General features: G+C 38.1%; 1 long non-coding RNA gene across 1 annotated transcript; it reads right to left on the bottom strand.

Moving 5' to 3' along the window:
- Positions 1 to 723: 723 nt before the first annotated feature.
- LOC135465900 (uncharacterized) lies at positions 724 to 3,401 on the bottom strand. Its single transcript, XR_010444077.1, has 3 exons — positions 3,362 to 3,401; positions 2,634 to 2,708; positions 724 to 2,129 (listed from the first exon to the last, which is right to left on the bottom strand). It is a non-coding gene; the product is annotated as an uncharacterized LOC135465900 (long non-coding RNA).
- Positions 3,402 to 5,823: the final 2,422 nt, after the last annotated feature.

A 5,823-nucleotide genomic window follows, 5' to 3' on the forward strand; every position in this document is an offset into this window, starting at 1 on the left:
TGCCAAATATTTTATTCATATATTTACATACATCATATACAAAATGGTACTGAAACATGCCAAACGGCAGAAGTGTTTCACACGTTACATCAATTTTACGTTCCGTCTTAAATGGGGCACAATTCCAGGTGGTCCATTCCTGTCACACAGCGACACGCAGAGTGGTCAAATGGTAAATCCAGTATGCCAAATCGAGTCCAAAAGAATTAATGGCAAATCACGTCCGCCAGAGTTAGATAATCCTACATTTTGTAGAAAAAAATGGGAAACGGCGCAGTTTGAAATCCGTGGATTTCATGCCTTAAGACCAGCTGTGGATTTCTTTTAAAGAAATTTTAGATGGGTGGGGTATTCATATACAAGGGCGAGTACATGCATGTGGTTGAATTTATCACAAGAAGATTATTATTCTTGGAAATTTCAAAGTAATGTAGCACTCATTTCACATAACATGTATATCTCATCACAGTTTCGTTAATTAAACTGCTTGTACAGTATTATGTAAAATAACAATATTTACATGGAGGTAAACCTTATAAGAACACACCTTCCCACAATATATACAAGTCAAAATAAAACGAGCACTTTTAGTACTAAAATGACTGAGTTAAAGCTCACATCTGTGTCATGAAACACAACAGATTGATGTATATGCAAACAATTTCTATGAATAAATGCCCCCCCCCCCCCCTTCCCCAAAAAAATTTGGCTTAGCATACTCCTTATTGGGAAACAGAATCGTTTATGATTGGCTGGTAAGAGAGACAGGAATGTCCAGGCTATGCCAAGTCAAAGCTAAATTTTAGTCAGGGTGGATTTATTCAAGTATGACCAGGGCTGCTGCCAATCAGCGTCGATTCCATAGGTCATTAAATTTGGCAGCTTTTTTGTGTGTTATTTATTTACTTATTTAACTGGTATTTAACGACACGCTCCAATTTTTTTTTACTTATCGGATGACAGACAGATTTATGGGTGGAAGACAGCAGTGTGGACAGAATGAACCACTGCTCTTCGCTAGGCACCTTCCAAGAGCAGACTTTATACAACTGGACATATGAGCAAGAACCAGATACAACCCAGGGGACCTTTAAGGTGTACAGAATCGAAGCTGATTGGCTGACAATGGAGATAAGATTCCCTGAGATAAACTCAGTAGACTAGGTCACACTTGAATAAATATACCAAACCTAAAAGTCAGCTTAGACTAGACATGGACGTGCAATCAGAATCAAGTCTGTATTCATTCTGTACTCTGTATACACCTTAGGAACATTTCACATATAATGAAACAAGTTTAATTTGAACAGACACAACAATATTTCTTTTCCACCACTTGACTTCTGGCACACAAAGACTTCAGCATCCCCTAACACACTAACAAAGACGTCATTGCACCAACTCATACTCCCTTAAACATTTATCAGGAGAATAAAAATTAACTTCCACAAACAAGCATATTTTGTGACTCGTCCTTTTGTTAGTGCATAATTTACACTGGCAAATCTCATGTGTTCACATGATACTTCTATACAAATTGGCTTAATTATGGCAAATGCTTTTGTTTCCAAATCTTGATATGAATATTCATCATAATAATACAATTTTTTTTCTTTTAAAAAATCATAGCCACACCATCATTATCTCCATCGGACAACAGGCCACAACACCGGTATTCTTCCATGAAAACCTCGCGGAAAATACTTTTGTGTGACCTAGTGACTGCAAGGTAACACTTTAACCTCTGACTGATGCCAAGCAAGGCAGAAACAAGTACCATTTTCAAAGTTTTTGGTATGAAACACCCTGGGTCAGATCCCAGGTCTTCCGACTCCCGACCCTAGTCCCACATCCTAAAGGCATTATAAACGTACATGAATACATACAAAAAGATCACACAAACACTGTTTAATTGAGCAGATGTCAACGTGTGTTAACAAAAACACTGCGTGCTATATCAAGTCTGCGTACAGAGACCAAAGCCTTGACCATGGCCCCCACTGTAGCATTGTCCCCTGCCTTCTTCACCCAGCCTCGGATCATCTGGTATGTAACCTCGTGCTGACCCTCCGGCATGTAGTCATGTCTGTAATTGTCAAGTTGACCATCCTGCAAGCCCAGAGCTCGTCCTAAAACACAGACAATCATTTCAACAGGCCTTCACTGACTAAAGGTATTTTATCACACATAAACTTGCATACTTTCACATTTTTGAACAGCTTTTCCATAAATCCACGCCTGTCAAAAAGTAACTTCAAATAACTGATGAGTTTAAGTGTGCAAACCACACTGCTGGTATTCAGCAAGAGGTGTGATAAGTGGGTGGGTGGGTTTTTATGCTTTTATGTATATAATTACGCTTTAGGTTTTAGGTCAGACTAACCAAATTTTCAGTCATATGACGACGAGGAATAATTTACAGGCATGTGTACATATACTGTGTATTCTTGTTGCACAGCCAGTCCTTTCATAGTTGGTGAAAAATCTCATAAAATTACAGGCAGTCTTACTGTATGCCCACATTAACAAGTGGTTCAATACCCATGTTTTTGACAATGCCACACCTTGTTTCATACCTGACAGTCCACTACCTGTGCATGTGGCTTTATGAGGCTTTATGAGCCTTTACTCACCAAGTCTGCGCCAAACAGAGCCCACATTGTCAGCCAAGCTGGTAACATGAGATGTTGTCAGCGGAGATGAACTTACTGCCCAAAAAAAAAGAAAACCAGATGAACATATATATTTATTTGATTGGTGTATTATGCCATACATAAGAATATTTCAGTAATATGACAGCAACTAGCATTACTGTGAGAAGAAACCGGCAGAGCCCAGGGGAAGCCCCCAGCCATCCACAGGTTGCTGGCAGACCTTCCCATGTACAGCCGGAGAGTAAGGCAGCATTGACTGGTCTTGAACTTACAGCGACCACATTGGTGGGAAGCTCCTGGGTCACTGTGCTAAGCTGATGTTTTAATCCCATCAGCAACAGTTGCCCCCAGATACTATATAAATCAAACAACAAACATTTCTTTTGCAAGTGAAAACATAACAGATAAATCAGTTCCTGGAAAACAAGTCTTACAGTATGACATTTAACCCGACGACTGTCACTGGGTTAAAATTAAACAAAACACTAAATCTCATCAACCGGATATAGATTAAACAATTTCTGACATTGTGACACTCACCAAAGAGTCTTCAACTGAAAATGAGGTGAAAGTTTGCAGACATAGTGTAGCAGACTTTCATAGCTCAAAGTACTCATTCGTATATGTCGCTGGAGTATCTGGATATGAGCAATGAAATTTAAATACATGTATTTTAAATTTTAATGAACAGTGTAACAATAACAAACCTAGTAATCTTCTAATATTCTCATCAATCTCTTGTGGTTTTGGCTCGCTCGGATTCCAATTACTGCCATCATGCCCATAATTGTGGTTTGTCACCACATGAGTTTCTCCTATGTGGATATTCTCACAATTATTAAAGTTCTGGATATTAACGCCACCTGTGAAGAGAACAGATCGAGGTTTACTTATTTATCTATTTCTTTATCAGAGTGGTGTTACCTGTTCATGAGTGAAGCACACCTGAGTGCACAGAATAAACCACTGGCCCTTTAAAACTTCACTAATTGCCAGACTTTAAAATAAAGCCAATCCACTGATACAATCATTTTTAACTCATTCTTGATATTATTTAATATCAGATTTCTAAATATTTCTTTAGATTTTCGAAAATGGAGTTTACCTCAAGAATTACACATTTTATTTTCTAGATAGGTCAAACTCTCACATATTACCCTATTTCTTCTCATTTTCACGACAGATATAAGAAGTGCTGAAAGCAAAGAATTACAGTTCTCCCTCAGTTTTGTTGAAAAGTTAAATAAATTTGTATTCCAATGTAGTTACATCACAAGTAATAAAAACACACAACACTTGATTCCTAGTTTCAAACAGAATGGTTTATTCACATGTAGTTATCTACTTTAACAGTTGCATGTATGCCAAGTGAATTCAGACCATTTGAAATTTTGGTAACACTGTGAAGGGGAGAGAATCAAAGGTCCAGATTATCTCCCCTTATTTTTGCCAGCCTTTCCAACAAGCCCATCATTCTACATTTCTCACAATTGCATTGTCAGAAAATAAAAGTCATAAATCATGCTCTGTTTACATTATTCACAAGTATCAGTAACATTTTTGGATAAACAGCTTCATTTTCATGACCCTACCTGGTACGGCAAAACTTGGCATGGATTTACTCTTTGAACCAGAGCCCTGAAAGGGAAACAAGGCATTCATAGAGTAGAAACAGCTCACTACGTGAAAACATCAGTAAAACAATGCTTATCACAAGAACACCAAAACACTGCTTTGTACATTCAAGGAATAAATTTTCAGAATTTCTTTTCAGTTATATGTCTCAAATTCTTGCCCCACCTGATATGGAACTAAATGGAAATTTAAATACACTAGGCCACACTAATTTAACTCTCTGATTTATTTATTGTATTTGATTGGTGTTTTTAAGCCGTACTCAAGAATATTCCACTTATACAAAGGCAGCCCACACTGGTTTATAGGCAAAGTTGCAGCAGAGTATAAAAATATAAATCAGACTGAAAAACAAAATGTAAGTGGGAAGGTCTGGTACCAGCCTGCGGATGGTTAGGGGTTTCCCCCGGGCTCTGACCGGTTTCCTCCCACAATAATGCTGACAACTGTCGTATAAATGAAATATTCTTGAGTATGGTGTTTAACACCAGGTTACCAGGTTTTGCTTTTTTATTTTTAGTTTTGCCATGCCTGTAAAACATAAACTAAAACTTTGTGACCTTCACACCTGAATATGTGTATCTCCAAATCAATGATTACGACTGCTACACAGGTACCAGCTTACAATGAATTTTCAACCACATATAGGTAAATTTGTATTACGTTAAAAATACATAAATCCTATTCTTTACTTCTTAAGGTGTGTTAGGAATTAAAATGTTGTGCTTGCGTTTATATAAGTATGTTTTCAGAAGACCATAGGTGTTTTTATGAAATAAAGATCAAACAAACCTAGGAAGCCATCAAATAAATATAAATGGTCACAGCAAACCTACGACATTATTTAAAAGTACCCGGTGATTTATCCTGTAACTGTTGTTGGTAGCATGTTGTCTGCGGCATGATCTTGACCAGACTCCAAGTCCTTAATGGTTTGTACATGAATGAAAATGAACTCACCGATAAATGCTTTACACTCAGAACAGCTTGCTCTGCATCACGTATAGCCTGTTCTACGTCGGCTCTGTCCCGTTGTGGGAGAAAGCTAAGTGCCGTGTCCATTCCTTGGGCAGATACATGGTGTGAAGAAGGTTGGCGTCGTGTCCTGCCTCGTCGGGCAGACGCCCCACGTCCAGCAGATTGGGGCTTGTCAAAAGGTTCAGCATCAGTCTCCAATTTCTCCTGCTGCCTTGCACCAGACATCTTCACATACTAATCTATGTAAAGAAGAAGACATTCCATACTTTAGCTGAAGATAATAATGTATGCATGTACGCTTGGGTTTAATTCATTGTTTTTAAGATAGTAATGAATGAATGGTTACAGTTCAATGCCACTTTGGTAATATTACTGCCATACTGTGACGAAAACGTTTAAAAGATGAGACCATAAATGGTTTTCACTGCAATGAGAACATTGATTTAAACCATGATACACAACACATCTTAACAGCAAATTTGACGTGGACCTATTCTGTTCACGAGGGTCACACGGGAGAGCTCTAGGTTAGTCATCTTTTATGCCAAGCTTGTCT

This window comes from Liolophura sinensis, chromosome 5, assembly GCF_032854445.1.
Source record: "Liolophura sinensis isolate JHLJ2023 chromosome 5, CUHK_Ljap_v2, whole genome shotgun sequence".
In the NCBI taxonomy this organism is placed as follows: domain Eukaryota; kingdom Metazoa; phylum Mollusca; class Polyplacophora; order Chitonida; family Chitonidae; genus Liolophura; species Liolophura sinensis.